This window comes from Oncorhynchus tshawytscha, unplaced genomic scaffold (genome assembly GCF_018296145.1).
Source record: "Oncorhynchus tshawytscha isolate Ot180627B unplaced genomic scaffold, Otsh_v2.0 Un_contig_910_pilon_pilon, whole genome shotgun sequence".
Lineage (NCBI taxonomy): Eukaryota > Metazoa > Chordata > Actinopteri > Salmoniformes > Salmonidae > Oncorhynchus > Oncorhynchus tshawytscha.
This window is the reverse complement of record NW_024609632.1, coordinates 42,252-68,557: the sequence shown is the minus strand read 5'-3', so window position 1 is coordinate 68,557 and position 26,306 is coordinate 42,252. Positions and strand designations below refer to the sequence as shown.

At 41.6% G+C, this 26,306-nt stretch overlaps 2 pseudogenes; both read left to right on the top strand.

The window, feature by feature from the left end:
* LOC121845338 overlaps nucleotides 1–26,306 on the top strand; it is a 102,767-nt pseudogene that overhangs the window by 42,338 nt on the left and 34,123 nt on the right.
* The window catches only part of LOC112229424, a 43,154-nt pseudogene that overhangs the window by 7,421 nt on the left and 9,427 nt on the right, over nucleotides 1–26,306 (top strand).

Below are 26,306 nucleotides of genomic sequence, written 5' to 3'. Positions count from 1 at the left end.
GTCCAACTTTTTGGACCCGTGAAGACCTCTACCTCCAACCAGGATATCTGGAAAACTTGGGATTTTTGTGAAAAGCTACCTGGGTTTTTGCAACCTAATAGAAATAAAGTTGTATCATGTTTCAGGTTTCATTCAGGTCTTTGTTTAACACAATAATATGTCTTTGGCAGGAAAGAGACCAGATTCTCACTCCAGTAGGAAGAGATTCTCCGATAGCGGGAAGAGTCCTTCAGGGAAACCAGAACCAGAGACTCCCAAACCAGCAAGACGACACCACTGTTCCCATTGTGGAAAGAGTTTTATGAAGTTACGGAACCTTAAAGAGCATGAGAGGACACACACGGGAGAAAAGCCTTTCCAATGTTCCCAATGTGGAAAGAGTTTTACCGTGTTAGTTAACATGAAAAGGCATGAGAGGACACACACAGGAGAAAAGCCATTCCAATGTTCCCAATGTGGAAAGAGTTTTACCTTGTTAGTTAACATGAAAAGGCATGAGAGAATACACACAGGAGAAAAACCTTACCAATGTTCTCTGTGTGGAAAGAGTTTCACCCAGTTAGGGAGCCTGAAAATACATAACAGAATACACTCTGGAAAGAAGTCTTACCACTGCTCCCAATGTGGGAAGAGTTTTAACCAGTTAAAGCACCTGAAATCACATGAAAGAACACATTCAGGAGAGAAGCCTTTCCACTGTTCTCAATGTGGAAAGACATTTTCTCAGTCAGAGGACCTGAAATCACATGAGAGAATAGAGAGGCTGTGTTCTGACTTGTGTTTTTGACTGATCATTTGTGTTTTTGTTTATGCAACTTGAAGTCATATTGTTTTTATGAAACCTTACTCACATAAATATATTGTTTTTTACATGAAACCTTACTCAAAAATATAAATCAAATTGTTGATATGAAACCTTACTAACATACACCTTAGCCAAATATATTTAAACTCATTTTTTCACAATTCCTGACATTAAATCCTTGTAAAAATGCCCTGTCTTAGGTCAGTTAGGATCAGTTAAGTCAGGTCAGTTAAGAATGTGAAATGTCAGAATAATAGTAGAGAGAATTATTTATTTACGCTTTTATTTCTTTCATCACATTCCCAGTGGGTCAGAAGTTCACATACACGCAATTAGTATTTGGTAGCATTGCCTTTAAATTGTTTCATTTTGGTCAAACATTTTGGGTAGCCTTCCACAAGCTTCCCACAATAAGTTGGGTGAATTTTGGCCCATTCCTCCTGACAGAGATGGTGTAACTGGGTCAGGTTTGTAGGCCTCCTTGCTCGCACACTCTTTTTCAGTTCTGCCCACACATTTTCTATAGGATTGAGGTCAGGGCTTTGTGATGGCCACTCCAATACCTTGACTTTGTTGTCCAGTTAAGTAATTTTGCCACAACTTTGGAAGTGTGCTTGGGACCATTGTCCATTTGGAAGACCCGTTTGCAACCAAGCTTTAACTTCCTGACTGATGTCATGAGATGCTGTTTCAATATATCCATATAATTTTCCTTCCTCCTGATGCCATTTATTTAGTGAAGTGCAACAGTCCCTCCTGCTGCAAAGCACCCCCACAACATGATGCTGTCACCCCGTGCTTCACAGTTGGGATGGTGTTCTTCGGCTTGCAAGCCTCCCCCTCTTTTTCCTCCAAAAATAATGATGGTCATTATGGCCAAACAGTTCTATTTTTGTTTCATCAGACCAGAGGACATTTCTCCAAAAAGTATGATCTTTGTCCCCATGTGCAGTTGCAAACCGTAGTCTGGCTTTTTTATGGCAGTTTTGGAGCAGTGTCTTCTTCCTTGCTGAGCGGCCTTTCAGGTTATGTCAATATAGAACTCGTTTTACTGTGGATATAGATACTTTTGTACCTGTTTCCTCCAGCATCTTCACAAGGTCCTTTGCTGCTGTTCTGGGATTGATTTGCACTTTTCGCACCAAAGTACGTTCATCTCTAGGAGATAGAACGCGTCTCCTTCCTGAGCGGTATGACGGCTGCATGGTCCCATGGTGTTTATACTTGCGTACTGTTGTTTGTACAGATGAACGTGGTACCTTCAGGCGTTTGGAAATTGCTCCCACGGATGAACCAGACTTGTGGAGGTCTACAATTTTTTTTCTGAGGTCTTGGCTGATTGCTTTTGATTTTCTCATGATGTCTAGCAAAGAGGCACTGAGTTTGAAGGTAGGCCTTGATATACATCCACAGGTACACCTCCAATTGACAAAAATGATGTAAATTAGTCTATCAGAAGCTTCTAAAGCCATGACATAATTTTCTGGAATTTTCCAAGCTGTTTAAAGGCAAAGTCAACTTAGTGTATGTAAACTTCTGACCCACTGGAATTGTGACACAGTGAATTATAAGTGAAATAATCTGTCTGTAAACAAATGTTGGAAAAATTACTTGTGTCATGCACAAAGTAGATGTCCTAACTGACTTGCCAAAACTATAGTTTGTTAACAATAAATGTGTGGAGTGGTTGAAAAACTTACCTCAACTGTATCTAGCATTCCATGCTGGTCCATACTCACAGTCAATAACACATCTCTAGGGTTCCATGCTGGTCCATAGTCACAGTCAATAACACATCTCTAGGGTTCCATGCTGGTCCATAGTCACAGTCAATAACACATCTCTAGGGTTCCATGCTGGTCCATAGTCACAGTCAATAACACATCTCTAGGGTTCCATGCTGGTCCATAGTCACAGTCAATAACACATCTCTAGGGTTCCATGCTGGTCCATAGTCACAGTCAATAACACATCTCTAGGGTTCCATGCTGGTCCATAGTCACAGTCAATAACACATCTCTAGGGTTCCATGCTGGTCCATAGTCACAGTCAATAACACATCTCTAGGGTTCCATAGTCACAGTCAATAACACATCTCTAGGGTTCCATGCTGGTCCATAGTCACAGTCAATAACACATCTCTAGGGTTCCATTCTGGTTTGGTTGAAAGAGGACTGATGACTGCAGATGTGGGCATTTAAATGGCTAGCCCCACCCCTTTCAGGTGTGGCTAGCCAGTAAGGAGCAGGGATGGGAGGAGTTTGTACAATCTAGTCTAAAATCAGATTTTAAAATTTGTATTTTATTGTGATCTATGGATTATAATTGATTGAAGAGTGAACCCTTGGACATTAGTTTTATGATTTGGGTCAAATTCAAATGGTCGATTATTAGATTTTATATCTTTGTTTTATTCTAACTTTGAAACCTCTTGAATTTTGTTGTTTTGTTTCATTGAGTTCATTTGTGTAACTAGTCAACAAGCTAAAGGCAAAGATACTGTTGGAGAGGTAAGGTAAAAGTAGCCGAAAGTCGGCCTGTCGGAGGAGGCACCGACAGCACTTAGATGTACAAGGAGGGAGAATGACATGACATGTTAATCTCTCCTGGCTCAAAGTTGAGGCGAGATTGACTGCATCACTATTGGTCTTTTGTGTGAGGTGTTGAATGTAACGACTGTCTGTTTCAACCAGTTAGCACACTGTTTGAACATTCATGGGTTCAACACAAGACATGCAACCAGTGGTCTCTTCACAGTCCCAGGTCCAGAACAGAGGCTAAGAAAAGCACAGTATTAAATAGAACTCTCTGTTACCCAGGTAACTCAAGATAGGCAGTATTAAATAGAACTCTCTGTTACCCAGGTAACTCAAGATAGACCGTATTAAATAGAACTCTCTGTCACCCAGGTAACTCAAAATAGACCGTATTAAATAGAACTCTCTGTTACCCAGGTAACTCAAGATAGACCGTATTAAATAGAACTCTCTGTCACCCAGGTAACTCAAGATAGACAATTAAATAGAACTCTGTCACCCAGGTAACTCAAGATAGACAGTATTAAATAGAACTCTCTGTCACCCAGGTAACTCAAGATAGACCGTATTAAATAGAACTCTCTGTCACCCAGGTAACTCAAGATAGACAGTATTAAATAGAACTCTCTGTCACCCAGGTAACTCAAGATAGACAGTATTAAATAGAACTCTGTTACCCAGGTAACTCAAGATAGACCGTATTAAATAGAACTCTCTGTCACCCAGGTAACTCAAGATAGACAGTATTAAATAGAACTCTCTGTCACCCAGGTAACTCAAGATAGACAGTATTAAATAGAACTCTCTGTCACCCAGGTAACTCAAGATAGACAGTATTAAATAGAACTCTGTCACCCAGGTAACTCAAGATAGACCGTATTAAATAGAACTCTGTCACCCAGGTAACTCAAGATAGACCGTATTAAATAGAACTCTCTGTCACCCAGGTAACTCAAGATAGACCGTATTAAATAGAACTCTGTCACCCAGGTAACTCAAGATAGACCGTATTAAATAGAACTCTGTCACCCAGGTAACTCAAGATAGACCGTATTAAATAGAACTCTCTGTCACCCAGGTAACTCAAGATAGACAGTATTAAATAGAACTCTCTGTCACCCAGGTAACTCAAGATAGACCGTATTAAATAGAACTCTCTGTCACCCAGGTAACTCAAGATAGACAGTATTAAATAGAACCCTGTCACCCAGGTAACTCAAGATAGACAGTATTAAATAGAACTCTCTGTCACCCAGGTAACTCAAGATAGACCGTATTAAATAGAACTCTCTGTCACCCAGGTAACTCAAGATAGACAGTATTAAATAGAACTCTCTGTCACCCAGGTAACTCAAGATAGACCGTATTAAATAGAACTCTCTGTCACCCAGGTAACTCAAGATAGACCGTATTAAATAGAACTCTCTGTCACCCAGGTAACTCAAGATAGACCGTATTAAATAGAACTCTCTGTCACCCAGGTAACTCAAGATAGACCGTATTAAATAGAACTCTCTGTCACCCAGGTAACTCAAGATAGACCGTATTAAATAGAACTCTCTGTCACCCAGGTAACTCAAGATAGACCGTATTAAATAGAACTCTCTGTCACCCAGGTAACTCAAGATAGACCGTATTAAATAGAACTCTCTGTCACCCAGGTAACTCAAGATAGACCGTATTAAATAGAACTCTCTGTCACCCAGGTAACTCAAGATAGACCGTATTAAATAGAACTCTCTGTCACCCAGGTAACTCAAGATAGACCGTATTAAATAGAACTCTCTGTCACCCAGGTAACTCAAGATAGACAGTATTAAATAGAACTCTCTGTCACCCAGGTAACTCAAGATAGACAGTATTAAATAGAACTCTCTGTCACCCAGGTAACTCAAGATAGACAGTATTAAATAGAACTCTCTGTCACCCAGGTAACTCAAGATAGACTGTATTAAATAGAACTCTCTGTCACCCAGGTAACTCAAGATAGACCGTATTAAATAGAACTCTCTGTCACCCAGGTAACTCAAGATAGACAGTATTAAATAGAACTCTGTCACCCAGGTAACTCAAGATAGACCGTATTAAATAGAACTCTCTGTTACCCAGGTAACTCAAGATAGACAGTACTAAATAGAACTCTCTGTCACCCAGGTAACTCAAGATAGACCGTATTAAATAGAACTCTCTGTCACCCAGGTAACTCAAGATAGACTGTATTAAATAGAACTCTCTGTCACCCAGGTAACTCAAGATAGACCGTATTAAATAGAACTCTCTGTCACCCAGGTAACTCAAGATAGACCGTATTAAATAGAACTCTCTGTTACCCAGGTAACTCAAGATAGACCGTATTAAATAGAACTCTCTGTCACCCAGGTAACTCAAGATAGACCGTATTAAATAGAACTCTCTGTCACCCAGGTAACTCAAGATAGACCGTATTAAATAGAACTCTCTGTCACCCAGGTAACTCAAGATAGACCGTATTAAATAGAACTCTCTGTCACCCAGGTAACTCAAGATAGACCGTATTAAATAGAACTCTCTGTCACCCAGGTAACTCAAGATAGACCGTATTAAATAGAACTCTCTGTCACCCAGGTAACTCAAGATAGACAGTATTAAATAGAACCATGACTAAATAGAACTCTCTGTCACCCAGGTAACTCAAGATAGACCGTATTAAATAGAACTCTCTGTCACCCAGGTAACTCAAGATAGACAGTATTAAATACAGTGCCTCAAGAACTCAAGATAGACCTTTTGACATTTCAGGCTTCAAACATAAAGATAAAAACTATTTTTTGTACAAAAGAACTGTGGACACAATCATGAAGTGGATATGATTATGTGATTATGTGGTAACTCAAGACTTTTTTAATGTTTGTCAAAAACTGGGTAAAAATAGAAAATGTTTGTCTGCCCCTGGGTATGTTAATACTTTGTCTGGGCCTGGGTATGTTTTGCTGGGCCTGGGTTACAGGTAACTCTGGGTCTGGGTATGTATATATGTTGTCTGGGCCTGGGTATGTGAACTCTCTGTCTACCCAGGTAACTCAAGATAGACAGTATTAAATAGAACTCTCTGTTACCCAGGTAACTCAAGATAGACCGTATTAAATAGAACTCTCTGTCACCCAGGTAACTCAAGATAGACCGTATTAAATAGAACTCTCTGTCACCCAGGTAACTCAAGATAGACAGTATTAAATAGAACTCTCTGTTACCCAGGTAACTCAAGATAGACCGTATTAAATAGAACTCTCTGTCACCCAGGTAACTCAAGATAGACCGTATTAAATAGAACTCTCTGTCACCCAGGTAACTCAAGATAGACCGTATTAAATAGAACTCTCTGTCACCCAGGTAACTCAAGATAGACCGTATTAAATAGAACTCTCTGTCACCCAGGTAACTCAAGATAACAATAAAAAGAGATTAAAACCAGACAAAAGAACACCTTACGGCAGGACGGGAGAGTGTGAAGAGAGACATTGTTTTATAATAGATGTTGTATGATATGATTATGTGATTATGTGGTGGTTGTGATACCACTGTGATATATGTTTGTCTGGGCCTGGGTATGTGATATATGTTTGTCTGGGCCTGGGTATGTGATATATGTTTGTCTGGGCCTGGGTATGTGATATATGTTTGTCTGGGCCTGGGTATGTGATATATGTTTGTCTGGGCCTGGGTATGTGATATATGTTTGTCTGGGCCTGGGTATGTGATATATGTTTGTCTGGGCCTGGGTATGTGATATATGTTTGTCTGGGCCTGGGTATGTGATATATGTTTGTCTGGGCCTGGGTATGTGATATATGTTTGTCTGGGCCTGGGTATGTGATATATGTTTGTCTGGGCCTGGGTATGTGATATATGTTTGTCTGGGCCTGGGTATGTGATATATGTTTGTCTGGGCCTGGGTATGTGATATATGTTTGTCTGGGCCTGGGTATGTGATATATGTTTGTCTGGGCCTGGGTATGTGATATATGTTTGTCTGGGCCTGGGTATGTGATATATGTTTGTCTGGGCCTGGGTATGTGATATATGTTTGTCTGGGCCTGGGTATGTGATATATGTTTGTCTGGGTCTGGGTATGTGATATATGTTTGTCTGGGTCTGGGTATGTGATATATGTTTGTCTGGGCCTGGGTATGTGATATATGTTTGTCTGGGCCTGGGTATGTGATATATGTTTGTCTGGGCCTGGGTATGCTATATATGTTTGTCTGGGTCTGGGTATGTGATATATGTTTGTCTGGGCCTGGGTATGTGATATATGTTTGTCTGGGCCTGGGTATGCTATATATGTTTGTCTGGGCCTGGGTATGTGATATATGTTTGTCTGGGCCTGGGTATGTGATATATGTTTGTCTGGGCCTGGGTATGTGATATATGTTTGTCTGGGCCTGGGTATGTGATATATGTTTGTCTGGGCCTGGGTATGTGATATATGTTTGTCTGGGCCTGGGTATGTGATATATGTTTGTCTGGGCCTGGGTATGCTATATATGTTTGTCTGGGCCTGGGTATGCGATACCACTGTGGTATATGTCTGTCTGGGCCTGGGTATGTGATACCACTGTGGTATATGTCTGTCTGGGTATGTGATACTACTGTGGTATATGTCTGCCTGGGTATCTTGAGACGAATGCACTCAGCTGTGTGGGTCTCTGGATGTTAATGTAGTACTGGGTTTTGTTTGTTGTGTTTTGATTCCTTTTTTGGACCCCAGGAAGAGCAGCCGCTGCCTCGGCACCAGCTAATTCAGGGGAACCTAATAAATAAATAAACGGAGTCCAGAAAGATTCTGACTGTATCGTCATTGATTGCATGTCAACATCACTGCAGTCTAAGTTACTGGGTGAACAGTATGACCCAGTGTACAGAACAGGATTAGACTACATGTACATCAGTTCACATTAGTTACTGGGTGAACAGTATGACCCGGTGTACAGAACAGGATTAGACTGTACATCAGTTCACATTAGTGATTATGTAAATGCCAGATCTCTACGGCAAGACGCATCATTCACCCAAGTGTCGTCAAAATGGTGCCCGTTCTGTCTGAGATCTCGTATGCGACTAAAGATACAAACCTACTGACATAATAAAGTACGAACAGACTGAGACCCGTCCACAGTAACAGAATGCCAAGAGTAAAGCAAATCTGTCATCAAGGCAAAGGATGGCTTTTTGAAGAATCTCAACTATAAAAGATATTCTGGATTTGTTTAACACGTTTTTTTTGTTTGTTACTACATGATTCCATATGTGTTATTTCATAGTTTTGATGTACCTCCACGATAACTCTGGATCTGAGGACCTCCACGATGACTCTGGATCTGAGTACCTCCACGATGACTCTGGATCTGAGGACCTCCACGATGACTCTGGATCTGAGTACCTCCACGATGACTCTGGATCTGAGTACCTCCACGATGACTCTGGATCTGAGTACCTCCACGATGACTCTGGATCTGAGGACCTCCACGATGACTCTGGATCTGAGTACCTCCACGATGACTCTGGATCTGAGGACCTCCACGATGACTCTGGATCTGAGGACCTCCACGATGACTCTGGATCTGAGTACCTCCACGATGACTCTGGATCTGAGGACCTCCACGATGACTCTGGATCTGAGTACCTCCACGATGACTCTGGATCTGAGTACCTCCACGATGACTCTGGATCTGAGGACCTCCACGATGACTCTGGATCTGAGTACCTCCACGATGACTCTGGATCTGAGTACCTCCACGATGACTCTGGATCTGAGTACCTCCACGATGACTCTGGATCTGAGGACCTCCACGATGACTCTGGATCTGAGTACCTCCACGATGACTCTGGATCTTAGTACCTCCACGATGACTCTGGATCTGAGTACCTCCACGATGACTCTGGATCTGAGTACCTCCACGATGACTCTGGATCTGAGTACCTCCACGATGACTCTGGATCTGAGGACCTCCACGATGACTCTGGATCTGAGTACCTCCACGATGACTCTGGATCTGAGTACCTCCACGATGACTCTGGATCTGAGTACCTCCACGATGACTCTGGATCTGAGTACCTCCACGATGACTCTGGATCTGAGTACCTCCACGATGACTCTGGATCTGAGTACCTCCACGATGACTCTGGATCTGTGATACCTCCACGATGACTCTGGATCTGTGTACCTCCACGATGACTCTGGATCTGAGTACCTCCACGATGACTCTGGATCTGAGTACCTCCACGATGACTCTGGATCTGAGTACCTCCACGATGACTCTGGATCTGAAGGTACATCCATGGATCTGTTATGACTCTGGATCTATATATTATGAGGTACCTCCCCCACCTGTTATAGATTATGGAGATCTAGCTAATGTGATTTCCATATTATGAAGGTGACTCTGGATCTGTTAGTACCTCCATTTAGATGACTCTGGATCTATATATTATGAGTCATGATGATGTACTCTGGATCTGAGTACCTCCACGATGACTCTGGATCTATATATTTGAAGGCAATACCTGGCCACGATGACTCTGGATCTGAATACCTCCCCCCATGGGCGATGACTCTGGATTTATATATTTTGAAGTACCTCCACCTGATGACTCTGGATCTGAAGTACCTCCCCTGATGACTGGATCTAGCTAATACATGAAACCTGTTACAATATTACATTTAGAGATCTACGTGATTTAATGACAATGAGGGCCTGTTAGTCATCATTAAGAGATCAGCTAATTTTTATATATTATGAAGGTGACATTGGTGTTAAGTAAATGACACAGTCTGATGTATTGGGTTACTGAATCTCTTATTATTTAGAGATCTAGCAATGTTTTATATATTATGAAGGCAATCTATGCAACCCTCTTGTCATTATTATTTAGAGATCTAGCTAATGAAACCCTCTTGTCATTACCCCCATGGGCTGTTAGGAGTAACCCTAGCTAATGTCATTTATATATTATGAAACCCTCTTGTCTGTTACCGTAATGAATTTACTGTTAATGGATTTAGTATTATTTTAGGAGTATTATTATTTAGAGATCTAGCTAATGTGATTTATATATTATGAAGGTGACATGGCCGGCGCCCCATGGGCCTGTTAGGAGTAGTATTATTATTTAGAGATCTAGCTAATGTGATTTATATATTATGAAGGTGACATGGCCGGCGCCCCATGGGCCTGTTAGGAGTAGTATTATTATTTAGAGATCTAGCTAATGTGATTTATATATTATGAAGGTGACATGGCCGGCGCCCCATGGGTCTGTTAGGAGTAGTATTATTATTTAGAGATCTAGCTAATGTGATTTATATATTATGAAGGTGACATGGCCGGCGCCCCATGGGTCTGTTAGGAGTAGTATTATTATTTAGAGATCTAGCTAATGTGATTTGAGTTTCCACTTCCTCAGGTTTTGAAACCCAAATTAATAAGGATATTGGGTGCACATAAAGATGTATGTACCGTGAATAACAGTTAAATTAACACCATTTAAAAGCTAAATATTGACTAATTATTTACCATTTACAACGATCGCAACAACAAGGTCAAAGGTTGAATGTCTCTTGCTCAGTTGCAGCTAATCGATGGCGATATTAAAGGCAATTGCTGACCAGAATGTGGTAAAAGTTAAGCTGGTTGAAAGGGGACCATATAAACGTTGCCCAATTCTTTTTTTTCCGGGCAACATTCCGCAAATCCCATGTGAATCGGGTTTATGGTTAGTGGGGATGATCATGTAGCAATACAGAGCCTGTTCTTCTATATGGAGATGAGATGATAATGGAGCAATACAGAGCCTGTTCTTCTATATGGAGATGAGATGATAATGTAGCAATACAGAGCCTGTTCTTCTATATGGAGATGAGATGATAATGGAGCAATACAGAGCCTGTTCTTCTATATGGAGATGAGATGATAATGGAGCAATACAGAGCCTGTTCTTCTATATGGAGATGAGATGATAATGGAGCAATACAGAGCCTGTTCTTCTATATGGAGATGATAATGGAGCAATACAGAGCCTGTTCTTCTATATGGAGATGAGATGAGCAATAATGTTCTTCTATATGGAGATGAATGGAGCAATAGAGCCTGTTCTTCTATATGGAGATGATAATGGAGCAATACAGAGCCTGTTCTTCTATATGGAGATGATAATGGAGCAATACAGAGCCTGTTCTTCTATATGGAGATGAGATGATAATGGAGCAATACAGAGCCTGTTCTTCTATATGGAGATGATAATGGAGCAATACAGAGCCTGTTCTTCTATATGGAGATGATAATGGAGCAATACAGAGCCTGTTCTTCTATATGGAGATGATAATGGAGCAATACAGAGCCTGTTCTTCTATATGTAGATGATAATGGAGCAATACAGAGCCTGTTCTTCTATATGGAGATGATAATGGAGCAATACAGAGCATGTTCTTCTATATGGAGATGATAATGGAGCAATACAGAGCCTGTTCTTCTATATGGAGATGATAATGGAGCAATACAGAGCCTGTTCTTCTATATGTAGATGATAATGGTGCAATACAGAGCCTGTTCTTCTATATGGAGATGATAATGGAGCAATACAGAGCCTGTTCTTCTATATGGAGATGATAATGGAGCAATACAGAGCCTGTTCTTCTATATGGAGATGATAATGGAGCAATACAGAGCCTGTTCTTCTATATGGAGATGATAATGGAGCAATACAGAGCCTGTTCTTCTATATGGAGATGAGATGATAATGGAGCAATACAGAGCCTGTTCTTCTATATGGAGATGAGATGATAATGGAGCAATGCAGGTTTATGGTTGGTGGAACTGTTGAAATTTAAAGTTCAAAACGTTAACTAATAAATTTATGTAAAAGAAATTCCTCCTTTTATTTCAGAAAACAAAACAAAACAAAGGATGTTCAATGTGTGTCCATAACCTGAACAAACCAAATTTGTGTCTCGGTTCCGTATAGACCTGGTTGGACCCTATCCGATCCGTGGGGGAAGCAGCAGAAAAGTCTTTTTTTAAAGCTACTTTATTAACCAGCGCTGATAAATTGTTAATAAAGTGATGCATGTCACATTGCCTGTCCCGGTAAACACCCCTGTCTTTACAAGACTGTAAAAACACAAAACTCAAGGCAATTCAATTTGGCTGTAAATAGAAGAACAGGCTCTGTATTGCTCCATTATCATCTCATCTCCATATAGAAGAACAAGCTCTAGTGACGAATCCCCTGTATGGACATTCTACTGTAGAAGGATGACACGTAGTGAGACATCCCCCTGTATGGACATTCTACTGTAGATGGATGACACGTAGTGAGGAATCCCCCTGTATGGACATTCTACTGTAGAAGGATGACACGTAGTGAGGAATCCTGAACAAACCAAATTATTAACCCCTGTACTGTAGATGGATGACATGTAGTGACGAATCCCCCTGTATGGACATTCTACTGTAGAAGGATGACACGTAGTGAGGAATCCCCCATTCTGTATGGACATTCTACTGTAGAAGGATGACATGTAGTGACGAATCCCCTGTATGGACATTCTACTGTAGAAGGATGACATGTAGTGACGAATCCCCCTGTATGGGCATTCTACTGTAGAAGGATGACATGTAGTGAGGAATCCCCTGTATGGACATTCTACTGTAGAAGGATGACATGTAGTGACGAATCCCCCTGTATGGGCATTCTACTGTAGAAGGATGACATGTAGTGAGGAATCCCCCTGTATGGACATTCTAGTGAAGTTCTACATTGAATATGTTGTTTTTTAATGTAGGAATAGCGTGAGATTCTGACTTTCTGTCAGTCCTGGATACCGTTGTTATGGTGTCTGACCTTCTGTCAGTCCTGGATACCGTTGTTATGGTGTCTGTGTGCAGTAGGAAGGAACGTAAGAGGTTGTTTTATGAGCCAATGATAACAGGTGTTAGTGAAATGACTGGATGTCTTTCTTTTCCCCTCTTTCTTTTATTTTACCCTTATTTTATTTTACCCCTATTTTATTTAACCCTTATTTTATTTTACCCCTATTTTATTTAACCCTTATTTTATTTAACCCTTATTTTATTTAGCCCTTATTTTATTTAACCCTTATTTTATTTAACCCTTATTTTATTTAACCCTTATTTTACCAGGTAAGTTGACTGAGAACACATTCTCATTTAAACCAACGAAATGGGGAATAGTTTCAGGGGAGAAGATGGGGGATGAATGAGCCAATTGTAGACTGGGGATGATTAGGTGACCGTGATGGTATGAGGGCCAGATTGGGAATACAGGTACCTTACCATATGCTACTGTACCTGTAGACTTCCAGTCATTGCGCTAATGCTAGTTACCAGAATTCCTCTAAAGCCACACTGTAAAATGTATCTGATTTGGATTAAATATGTGGAATAAATATGTGGAATCATGTGGAAGTTTCATTCATGTCTCTATGATTAAATAAACACCTTGTTTGTTTTTGGCAGGAGAAAGACCAGACTCTGAGGAACCAGAGGAAGAAACGGCCAAACCAGCAAGACCATACCACTGCTCCCAGTGTGCGAAGAGTTTTACCCAGTTAGGGAACATGAAAAGACACGAGAGGACACACACAGGTGATAAACCTTACCACTGCTCCCAGTGTGGAAAGAGTTTTACCCGGATAGGGTCCCTGAAAATGCATGAGAGAATGCACACAGGAGACAAGCCTTACCCCTGCTCCTTGTGTGTAAAGAGATTTTCCTCATCAGGATGCCTGAAAATACATGAGAAGACGCACACAGGCGATAAACCTTTCCAATGCTCCCAGTGTGGAAAGAACTTTTCCTTGTCAGCGAGCCTGAAAAGACATGAGAGGACACACACAGGAAATACTCATCATCACTGCTCCCAGTGGAAAGAGTTTTACCCGGATAGGGTCCCTGAAAATGCACGAGAGAATACATACAGGAGAAAAGCCATACCACTGCTCCCAGTGTGGAAAGAGTTTTAACCAGTCAAGGGACCTGAAAGATCACGAGAGAATACATACAGGGGAAAAGCCACACCACTGCTCCCAGTGTGGAAAGAGTTTTAACCAGTCAAGGGACCTGAAAGAACATGAGAGAATACATACAGGGGAAAAGCCATACCACTGCTCCCAGTGTGCAAAGCGTTTTACACAGTTAGGTCACCTGAAACGTCATCAAAGAACACACACCGGAGAGAAGCCTTACCACTGCTCTCAGTGTGGAAAGAGTTTTGCCCAGTTAAGTCACCTGAAAGAACATAAGAGATTGCACACAGGGGAGAAGCCTTACCACTGCTCCCAGTGTAGAAAGAAATTTTCCTCACTAGCGAACCTGAAAAGACATGAGGACACACACAGGAGATAAGCCTTCCAATGCTCCCAGGACCTGTAAATTGATATTTCACATCACATCATCAGAGAACTTACAGTGCTCCCATTGTCTTATATTTTTTACGAAGAATGTGTTTTTTGATTATGCCATATGAAATCGAACTGTACAAAAAATAGATTTGTATGTTTTTATTAGAAAAACATGAATTGAATATGGAGTATTTCAGTTTAAATATACAGTACGCCCGTGTTAATGTAGACTGCTCTGTGATTAAAACATCATTTTAAAACTCTGGCTATGTGTGTGTTTGTGTGTTTATCGGAGTGTGTCATTCCTCCAGCACTACAGATAATCTATTTGGATGTGATGCATTTTGCTCCATTGTTTCCCTCCAAGGAGCCACCATTGGAAGACACAAGGAGTTACTTCTTAACGTTGTGGAGGGCCTCCGTACCTTGGCGGGAACCCTTCAATTCATTGCTGGAACAAGCCACAACGGTAACCTTCCAGACTCCTAGTAACCCCACTACCAGAGGTGTTTCTCCCCATACCCATTTCAGTTGGTGGCCCACTCTGGATTTATATCTGACAGAGTGGCTGTAAAATAAATAGTATGGTCACATTTTACAGATGAAGCTTGATTTGGAATGTCTGAGTAGTTCTATATGATGTCATAATACACCCTCTGATAATCAAGTGATGTTTGGAATGTCTGAGTCGTTCTATCTGATGTCATAATAGACCCCTCTGATAGTGACACATTTGCTCCATTGTTTCCATTTCAGTTGGTTTCCCACTCTGATGATGTATATCTGACAGAGGGGCTGTAAATGAATAGTATGATGACATCATACAGATCTTGGTGGAGTTCCTGACCGACTTGACGTGCAGATGTTGCATTGCATCAACCAATGGTTGCGTGTCACGTCTTTAACTGTGCAGTAGGGCATCGGAATGCTATATCATATGATGTGGTTAGCTGATATGTTAAATACCTATTCAGACGTTGTAAGATGAGATCTGGCATGCATCTGCAACCTAACCAGGGAGGTACACAGAGTGGCTTTAACTTCACTAGAGGTACCCAAATTAAACTGCCTAAATCTTCCACTCTAACGTTTCCACAGAGTGGCTTTAACTTCACTAGGGTAGGGGGGCTTCCAGTAGATGTCAGCATTCGAATTTTGGATGAAAAGCCCAAATTAAATTGCCGTGGGCGTGGCAGCATCATGTTGTGGGGGTGCTTTGCTGCAGGAGAGACTGGTGCACTTCACAAAATATGGCATCACGAGGGAGGAAAATTATGTGGATATATTGAAGCAACATCTCAAGACATCAGTCAGGAAGTTAAAAGCTTAGTTGCAAATGGGTCTTCCAAACGGACAATGACCCCAAGCATATTTCCACTCTAAAGTATCCAAAACTGTTAAAATCATGTCTCTGAGTATAACAGAACTGATATGGCAGGCGAAAACCTGAGGAGAATCCAACCAGGAAGTACTATTATTTTGAAAGGCTGTTTTTCCATTGGAAGCCTATCCACCATACAAAGACTTAGGACCCAGTACACAAGCTCTATGGGTTCTTCTACATGTGACCAGTCTTTAGGCATTGTTTCAGGCTTTTACTCTGAAAAATGAGGGAGATTGTCCTCTGATTGAAAGTGCTCTGTGGAAATGTCCATTCATCAGCCGTGCGCCTGATCGTGAACGCTCCTTTCCTATTGACAAAGCTTTTGTCCGGTTGAAATATTATTGGAGGTATTTGGACATAAAGATGAACATTTATTGTCTAACATGGAGACCTGGGAGTGCCACCAGATGAAGATCATCAAAGGTAAGTGATTCATTTTAATCGCTATTTCTGACTTTTGTGACACTCTCCTTGGTTGGAAAATGGCTGTATGGTTCTCTGTGGCTAGGAGCTGACCTAACATAATCGCAAAGTGTGCTTTTGCCGTAAAGCATTTTTCAAATCTGACACAGCATTATATTAACACATTATATTAAGGAGAAGTTTATCTGTATTCGTATGTTTAACACTTGTATCTTTTATCCATGTTTATGATGAGTAATTTCTGTTAATTGATGTGGCTCTCTGCACTTTCACCGGATGTTTGTTTGAGACAATGCATTTCTGAACATGACAACAATTTCAAATGAGGTTTTTGGACATAAAGATGAACTTTATCGAACAAAACACGCATTTATTGTGTAACATGAAGTCCTGTGAGTGCCATCTGATGAAGATCACCAAAGGTTAGTGATTAATTTAATCGCTATTTCTGACTTTTATGAGCCCTCTCCATGGCTGGAAAATGGCTGTATGGTTATCTGTGACTAGGCGCTGACCTAACATAATCGGTTGGTGTGCTTTCGCGGTAAAGCCTATTTGAAATCGGACACTCAGCTGGATTTACAAGAAGTTGATCTTTAAAATGGTGTATAATACTTGTATGTTTGAGGAATTTTAATTATGGGATTTCTGTTGTTTTGAATTTGGCGCCCTGCAATTCACTGGCTGTTGTCGAGGTGGGACGCTAGTAGTCTGGTCACATCTAACAGAGTGGCTTTAATAGTCTGGTCACATCTAACAGAGTGACTTTACTAGTCTGGTCACATCTAACAGAGTGGCTTTAATAGTCTGGTCACATCTAACAGAGTGGCTTTAATAGTCTGGTCACATCTAACAGAGTGACTTTAAATAGTCTGGTCACATCTAACAGAGTGACTTTAATAGTCTGGTCACATCTAACAGAGTGACTTTAGTGGCTCTAAAGAGTGATTTAGTCTGGTCACATCTAACAGAGTGACTTTAATAGTCTGGTCACATCTAACAGAGTGTCTTTACTAGTCTGGTCACATCGAACAGAGTGACTTTACTAGTCTGGTCACATCTAACAGAGTGGCTTAAAATAGTCTGGTCACATCTAACAGAGTGACTTTAATAGTCTGGTCACATCTAACAGAGTGACTTTAGTAGTCTGGTCACATCTAACAGAGTGGCTTTACTAGTCAAAATCAAAAATCAAATCAAATTTATTTATATAGCCCTTCGTACATCAGCTGATATCTCAAAGTGCTGTACAGAAACCCAGCCTAAAACCCCAAACAGCAAGCAATGCAGGTGTAGAAGCACGGTGGCTAGGAAAAACTCCCTAGAAAGGCCAAAACCTAGGAAGAAACCTAGAGAGGAACCAGGCTATGTGGGGTGGCCAGTCCTCTTCTGGCTTTGCCGGGTGGAGATTATAACAGAACATGGCCAAGATGTTCAAAAAAATGACCAGCATGGTCGTATAATAATAAGGCAGAACAGTTGAAACTGGAGCAGCAGCACGGTCAGGTGGACTGGGGACAGCAAGGAGTCATCATGTCAGGTAGTCCTGGGGCATGGTCCTAGGGCTCAGGTCCTCCGAGAGAGAGAGAGAGAGAGAGAGAGAGAGAAGCGAGAATTACTAGTCTGGTCACATCTAACAGAGTGACTTTAATAGTCTGGTCACATCTAACAGAGTGACTTTACTATTCTGGTCACATCTAACAGAGTGACTTTACTAGTCTGGTCACATCTAACAGAGTGACTTTACTAGTCTGGTCACATCTAACAGAGTGACTTTACTAGTCTGGTCACATCTAACAGTCTGTCTGGTCACATCTAACAGAGTGACTTTACTAGTCTGGTCACATCTAACAGAGTGACTTTACTAGTCTGGTCACATCTATAACAGAGTGGCTTTACTAGTCTGGTCACATCTAACAGAGTGACTTTAATAGTCTGGTCACATCTAACAGAGTGACTTTAATAGTCTGGTCACATCTAACAGAGTGGCTTTAATAGTCTGGTCACATCTAACAGAATGGCTTTACTAGTCTGGTCACATCTAAAACAGAGTGACTTTAATAGTCTGGTCACATCTATAAGAAACAGAGTGAACCAGGCTTTACAGTCTGGTCACATGGCCAAGATGTTCTAACAGAGTGACTTTAATAGTCTGGTCACATCTAACAGAGTGACTTTACTAGTCTGGTCACATCTAACAGATTGACTTTACTAGTCTGGTCACATCTAACAGAGTGACTTTAATAGTCTGGTCACATCTAACAGAGTGACTGAATGGAGATCACCGTTAAACCATATGTGCAGAATGGAGATCACCATTAAACCATATGGTGCAGAATGGAGATCACCATTAAACCATATGGTGCAGAATGGAGATCACCATTAAACCATATGGTGCAGCATGGAGATCACCATTAAACCATATGGTGCAGCATGGAGATCACCATTAAACCATATGGTGCAGAATGGAGATCACCATTAAACCATATGATGCAAACCATATGGTGCAGAATGGAGATCACCTTTAAACCATATGGTGCAGAATGGAGATCACTGTTAAACCATATGGTGCAGAATGGAGATCACCATTAAACCATATGGTGCAGAATGGAGATCACCATTAAACCATATGGTGCAGCATGGAGATCACCGTTAAACCATATGGTGCAGAATGGAGATCACTGAGATCACTGTTAAACCATATGGTGCAGAATGCAGATCTCTTCCTCTTCTTTCCCTATAACAGCCTCATCTTCCTCCTTTTTTCATTCTGAAAGCTTCTTCCTCTCCTTTCACTGTAATATCCTCCTTCTCTTTCATTCTGATAGCTTCTACCTCCTCCTCTTCCACTGGGACAGCCTCTATCCCCTCTTCCACTCCAAACGGAGATTTCTCTTCTTTCACTGTAACACCCCCTTCTTCTTCTTCTTCTTCTTTTCACGACAATGTTCAGCCCCAGAGCTTCTTTCTCTGTCCAGTAGATCTCCTCTTCTTTACCAAGGGTTGGAGAAGTTTAGTGAGCTCATGTCAGGGATGTTAGTTAGCATTAGCGACTAGCCTAGTGCTAGGCTCAGTATCAATCTTAACAAGTTTGCAAATTTGGTTAAAGTTTACAGTAGATATACGTAAACAGAATTGTGTTTGAAACACTGCGATTCGCGAATGTAAATAAAACATGGTGTAAAGCGCATCAAATGCTTCGGTTTTAAGTTAGCTAGCAAGCAAAAAAAAAAACTGTCTGAAAGAGTATCCGTGTTGTTGTTCCTGAAGAAGCGTCCGTCCAGTCCATTATACGTCACGGAGAATCATCACCTGAAAGACGCTCATCGCCATCTGCTGACTGGAGTGGGTAACGCAGTTTGGAAACAATATTTACAACATTGTTTACATTAGTAAAAAAAAATTCATTTTTCAAACACAAGATATGTTTTCTCTTACGTCTTGCAAATAATACCTTCATATACACAGACGGAGAACCCTCAAGGAAAATTCCCATTGGATTCCCATTTTTTTTAACAGGGTTACAGGTAGTTTTCATATTCGAATTTCATATTTTATATTTTATTGTACCTATGGGCTACCACGAGAAAGAAGAAGAAATGCATACAAGAACAGTATGGGCTCTCGAGTGGCACAGCGGTGGTAAGCCACTGCATCTCAGCCCTAGAGGCGTCAATACAGACAACCCTGGTTCGAATCCAGGCTGTATCGCAAACTCTTGCATGTCAGTTGGCACAGGTACAGCTAGGTACAGACAGGTACAGCCAGGTACAGACAGGTACAGCCAGGTACAGCTAGGTACAGCCAGTTACAGCTAGGTACAGCCAGGTACAGCTAGGTACAGACAGGTACAGCCAGGTACAGCCAGGTACAGCTAGGTACAGCCAGTTACAGCTAGGTACAGCCAGTTACAGCTAGGTACAGCTAGGTAAAGACAGGTACAGCTAGGTACAGACAGGTACAGCTAGGTACAGCCAGTTACAGCTAGGTACAGCTAGGTACAGCCAGGTACAGCTAGGTACAGCTAGGTACAGCCAGGTACAGCCAGGTACAGCTAGGTACAGCCAGGTACAGCCAGGTACAGCTAGGTACAGCCAGGTACAGCTAGGTACAGCCAGGTACAGCCAGGTACAGCTAGGTACAGCAGCAGGTACAGCCAGGTACAGCTAGGTACAGCTAGGTACAGCCAGGTACAGCTAGGTACAGATAGGTACAGCCAGGTACAGCAGGTACAGCTAGGTACAGCCAGGTACAGCTAGGTACAGCCAGGTACAGCCAAGACCCCTTTTTGATTGGCAATTGCAAGAAGACATCCAACAGTCCCCTGGAGAGCGCCCTGGGCATGGGCAACATACAGTGGGGCAAAAAGTATTTAGTCAGCCACCAATTGTGCAAGTTCTCTAGGTACATAAAAAGATGAGAGAGGCCTGTAATTTTCATCATAGGTACACTTCAACTATGACAGATAAAATGAGAAAAAAAGTCCAGAAAATCACATTGTAGGATTTTTAATGAATTTATTTGCAAATTATGGTGGAAAATAAGTATTTGGTCACCTAGTTCTGGGACACTGTAATGTCCATGGAGAATTAAGAGCAACTCCTCCCAGCTGCCCACTGCTCTGAGGCTAGGAAACACTGTCACCACTGATAAATCCAAATCCACTATAATTGAGAATTTCAATTAGCATTTCTCTACGGCTGGCCATGCTTTCCACTTGGCTACCCCTACCCCAGTCAACTGCCCGGCACCCTCCACAACAACCCGCCAAAGCCCCCACCATTTCTCCTTCACCCAAATCCAGATAGCTGATGTTCTGAAAGAGCTGCAAGAGCTCTCTTTCTAAAATGATCTGCCGAAATTGTTGAAACCCCTATTACTAGCCTGTTCAGCCTCTCTTTCGTATCGTCTGAGATTCCCAAAGATTGAAAGCTGCCGCGGTCATCCCCCTCTTCAAATGGGGTGACACTCTAGACCCAAACTGCTACAGACCTATATCTATACTACCCTGTCTTTCTAAGGTCTTCGAAAGCCAAGTTAACAAACAGATTACTGACCATTTCGAATCCCACCATAACTTCTCCGCTATGCAATCTGGTTTCAGAGCTGGTCATGGGTGCACCTCAGCCACGCTCAAGGTTCTAAACGACATCATAACCGCCATCGATAAGAGACATTACTGTGCAGCCGTATTCATCGACCTGGCCAAGGCTTTCAACTCTGTCAATCACAACATTCTTATTGGCAGACAATTTCTCAAATGATTGCCTCGCCTGGTTTACCAACTAATTCTCTGATAGAGTTCAGTGTGTCAAATCGGAGGAACTGTTGTCCGGACCTCTGACAGTCTCTATGGGTGTGCCACAGGGTTCAATTCTCGGGCCGACTCTCTTTTCTGTATACATCAATGATGTTGCTCTTGCTGCTGGTGATTCTCTGATCCACCTCTACGCAGACGACACCATTCTGTACACTTCTGGCCCCTCCTTGGACACTGTGTTAACTAACCTCCAGACGAGCTTCAATGCCATACAACTCTCCTTCCGTGGCCTCCAACTGCTCTTAAACGCAAGTAAAACTAAATGCATGCTATTCAATCGATCACTGCCCGCACCTGCTCACCTGTCCAGCATCACTACTCTAGACGGCTCTGACTTAGAATACGTGGACAACTACAAATACCTGGGTGTCTGGTTAGACTGTAAACTCTACTTCCAGACTCACATTAAGCATCTCCAAACCAAAATTAAATCTAGAATCGGCTTCCTATATCGCAACAAAGCATCCTTCACTCATGCTGTCAAACATACCCTTGTAAAACTGACCATCCTACCGATCCTTGACTTTGGTGATGTCATCTATAAAATAGCCTCCAACACTCTACTCAACAAACTGAATGCAGTCTAGGTAAAGTCCCCCCTTATCTCAGCTCGCTGGTCACCATAGCATCTCCCACCTGTAGCACACGCTCCAGCAGGTATATCTCTCTAGTCACCCCCAAAACCAATTCTTTCTTTGGCCGCCTCCCTTCCAGTTCTCTGCTGCCAATGACTGGAACGAACTACAAAAATCTCTGAAACTGGAAACACTTATCTCCCTCACTAGCTTTAAGCACCAACTGTCAGAGCAGCTCACAGATTACTGCACCTGTACATAGCCCACCTATAATTTAGCCCAAACAACGACCTCTTTCCCTACTGTATTTAATTAATTAATTTATTTTGCTCCTTTGCACCCCATTATTTTTATTCCTACTTTGCACATTCTTCCATTGCAAATCTACCATTCCAGTGTTTTACTTGCTATATTGTATTTACTTTGCCACCATGGCCTTTTTTGCCTTTACCTCCCTTCTCACCTCATTTGCTCACATCGTATATAGACTTGTTTATACTGTATTATTGACTGTATGTTTGTTTTACTCCATGTGTAACTCTGTGTCGTTGTATCTGTCGAACTGCTTTGCTTTATCTTGGCCAGGTCGCAATTGTAAATGAGAACTTCTTCTCAACTTGCCTACCTGGTTAAATAAAGGTGAAATAAAAAAATAAAATAAAAAATCTCAGCTCACTGGTCACCATAGCAGCACCCACTCGTAGCACGCGCTCCAGCAGGTATATTTCACTGGTCACCCCCAAAGCTAATTCCTCCTTTGGTCGTCTTTCCTTCCAGTTCTCTGCTGCCCATGACTGGAACGAATTGCAAAAATCTCTGAAGCTGGAGACTCACATCTCCCTCACTAGCTTTATGCACCAGCTGTCAGAGCAGCTTACAGATCACTGCACCTGTACATAGCCCACCTGTAAACAGCCCATCCAACTACCTCATCCCCATGCTAGTATTTATTTATTTATCTTGCTCCTTTGCACCCCAGTATCTCTACTTGCACATTAATCTTCTGCACATCTACCATTCCAGTGTTTAATCGCTATATTATAATTACTTCGCCACTATGGCCTATTTATTGCCTTTACCTCCCTTATCCTACCTCATTTGCTCTCACTGTATATAGATTTTCTTTTTCTACTGTATTATTGACTGTATGTTTGTTTATTCCATGTGTAACTCTGTGCCGAACTTTATTATTTATTTATTTCCTTAACTTACCTCATTTGCACTCACTGTATAAAGACTTTGTTTTCTTTTTTTCTACTGTATTATTGACTGTATGTTTTGTTTATTCCACATGTAACTCTGTGTAGTTGTTTGTGTCGAACTGCTATGCTTTATCTTGGCCAGGTCGCAGTTGTAAATGAGAACTTGTTCTCAACTAGCCTACCTGGTTAAATAAAGGTGAAATAAAAATAAAAACCAGAAGATGGTTGTCATTAGCATCATCGCTAATAGGGCTCCCGAGTGGCGCAGTGGTCTAAGGCACTGCATCTCAGTGCTAGAAGCGTCACTACAGACCCTGGTTTGATGCTGGGCTGTTTCAATACCGGCCGTGATTGGGAGTCCCATAGGGCGGCACCCAATTGGCCCAGCATCGTCCAGGTTAGGGTTTGGCCGGGTAGGGCGTCAATGTAAATAAGAATTTGTTCTTAACTGACTTGCCTAGTTAAAATAAAGGTTAAAAAATAAATAAATAATAACAGCTACACATAGTGGATCATAAGCATCATCGCTAACAGCTACACATAGTGGATCATTAGCATCATCGCTAACAGCTACACATAGTGGATCATTAGCATCATCGCTAACAGCTACACATAGTGGTAGACAAATGCACTCAGACAGGGGCATTTCCTGGCTGTTTCCTCTTCAGAAACTTGAAGGAAAATACAAATCGCGAATTCAAAAATGGCTTGCAGACAGTGAATATAGAATAACTATAACAAAAATGAATCCAAACTATAAATTATACCACCACCCAAAATCACACTTTAGAGACAGGAAGGGTAAAGGGGCATCTTTCTCTACACAGGTAGAGTCCTATCTGTCCATGTTGCCTTTTGCAAAGTGGGCACTGCTTCATGTGGAAACACCAACACTCACATAAATATCCCACATGCCACTGGGTGAGAAGTTTTCATTGTTTTTGGGCAGCATTATGTGAGGTGTTATTATGTGTTGTTAGTGATGAGCCTTGGTCAATTTAGCTTGAATATGACACCCTCTTCAACCTGTCACCTAATCCTACCTAATGAGCAGGTCAGCCCTGGAGTAAAGTATTGGCTGTAAGAAGTAAGAGAAAACAACATCTGGTTGTTTTTAATAAATTACTACTTATGGTATTGCTTGCCAGAATAAACATTGTAATTAATACTTTTCCAATCTGCGTTACCCACTCCAGTCAGCAGGAGGCCATGTGAGTCTTTCACGTGATGCTTCTTGCGTGACGTATAATCTAGTGGACGGAACTGGAAGCGTCTTCAACAGCGACAAAGGGCTTCTGATTCACCCACCGCGGTGGTTTGCTAGCGAACGTAAAACATTGTTGTGTGTATATTACTCTTGGTGTTTAGAACATAATTATGTTTACGTATCTACTAGTTAATCTAAACGCTTAAATGAGCAAATGTGTTACATTGATACGGCACGAGGCTAATCTCCCGGAGCATAAACTCACTAAGCTCGACGGAGAAAGAAGCTCTGATGAAAGGAGAGGAAGAAGCTTTCAGGATGAAAAGGGAGGAAGAGGACGCTATCACATTGAAAGAAGAAGATATTACAGTTAAAGAGGAAGATGGGAAAGAGGTTGTCAGAGTGGAAGAGGAGGAGGTAGAAGCTTTCAGAATCAAAAAGGAGGAAGATGCCGTAACATTGAAAGAAGAGAATGTAGTGAAAGAAGAGGAAGAACCTTTTGGAGTAAAAGAGGAAGAGGAGGATATCTCAATAAAACAGGAGGAGACTGAAGTTCCGATTTCCACCAGTGAGTACTGTCTTAAAAACAGGGCCACAAACTACCCAGTTCTTGAACTAATGTGTGGTTTTAAAGGGCCATTCTACTGAAGATCTCCTCTTGAATATGTCGTTCAGTACTGTGGGAATTGTTTAAGGGATAATCTGCCATTGGTCCATATGTTTTTGGGACTTCGATGTATTGAATTCTCATTCTCCATGTGGTCTACATTAAAGTTCACCTCATCTAATATAACAGGCTTTTACATTTTTTTTAATTTTTAAAATTCAATGTTGGTGCATCATTTCTACTTAAAATATCAAAGGGACACAAAAGGCACCAATTTCATTGATTGCAATACAAGATCATAAGTTCACCATCTGTTTGATGTTCTCGTTCAGGAGAGAGACATGAGAGACATGACTATCCTGGATCCTCTGGGGAGCCTCAACAACATCCTGATGATGACGAGGCAGAGAGGAGTCTCTCCAGATCAGAACACCAGATGGTACAGCTTGGTCTATCAGGGTCTGGGCTGGGTTTCTGTAAAGCACTATATGTCTACAGTGACATCAGCATCCATCATGATATGTGTCTGTGTCCCCTCTTTATCGTTACCAGGACAAAGCTAGCCCTTCCTCCCTCCCGGAGTCCCCATGTCGTGCCTCTCCCGGTAGCACCTTACTGCTGGGTATGAAGAGGTTGTCTGTGCTGCTGGTGGACTGCAGGAAAACAACGGAGCTGACTGGAACTGTGAGAGGAGGAGAAGAGAAGAAAGGATCAGATTTGACACATCAAAGTAAGTGCTGTAGTTTAGTTTGAACAAATAAATAGATCTTTCGCTGGTATCTGTTCCCAATAGGGCTGTCCCCGACTAATACAAATACAGCTTTGCAGACTCTTGGCATTCTCTCAAC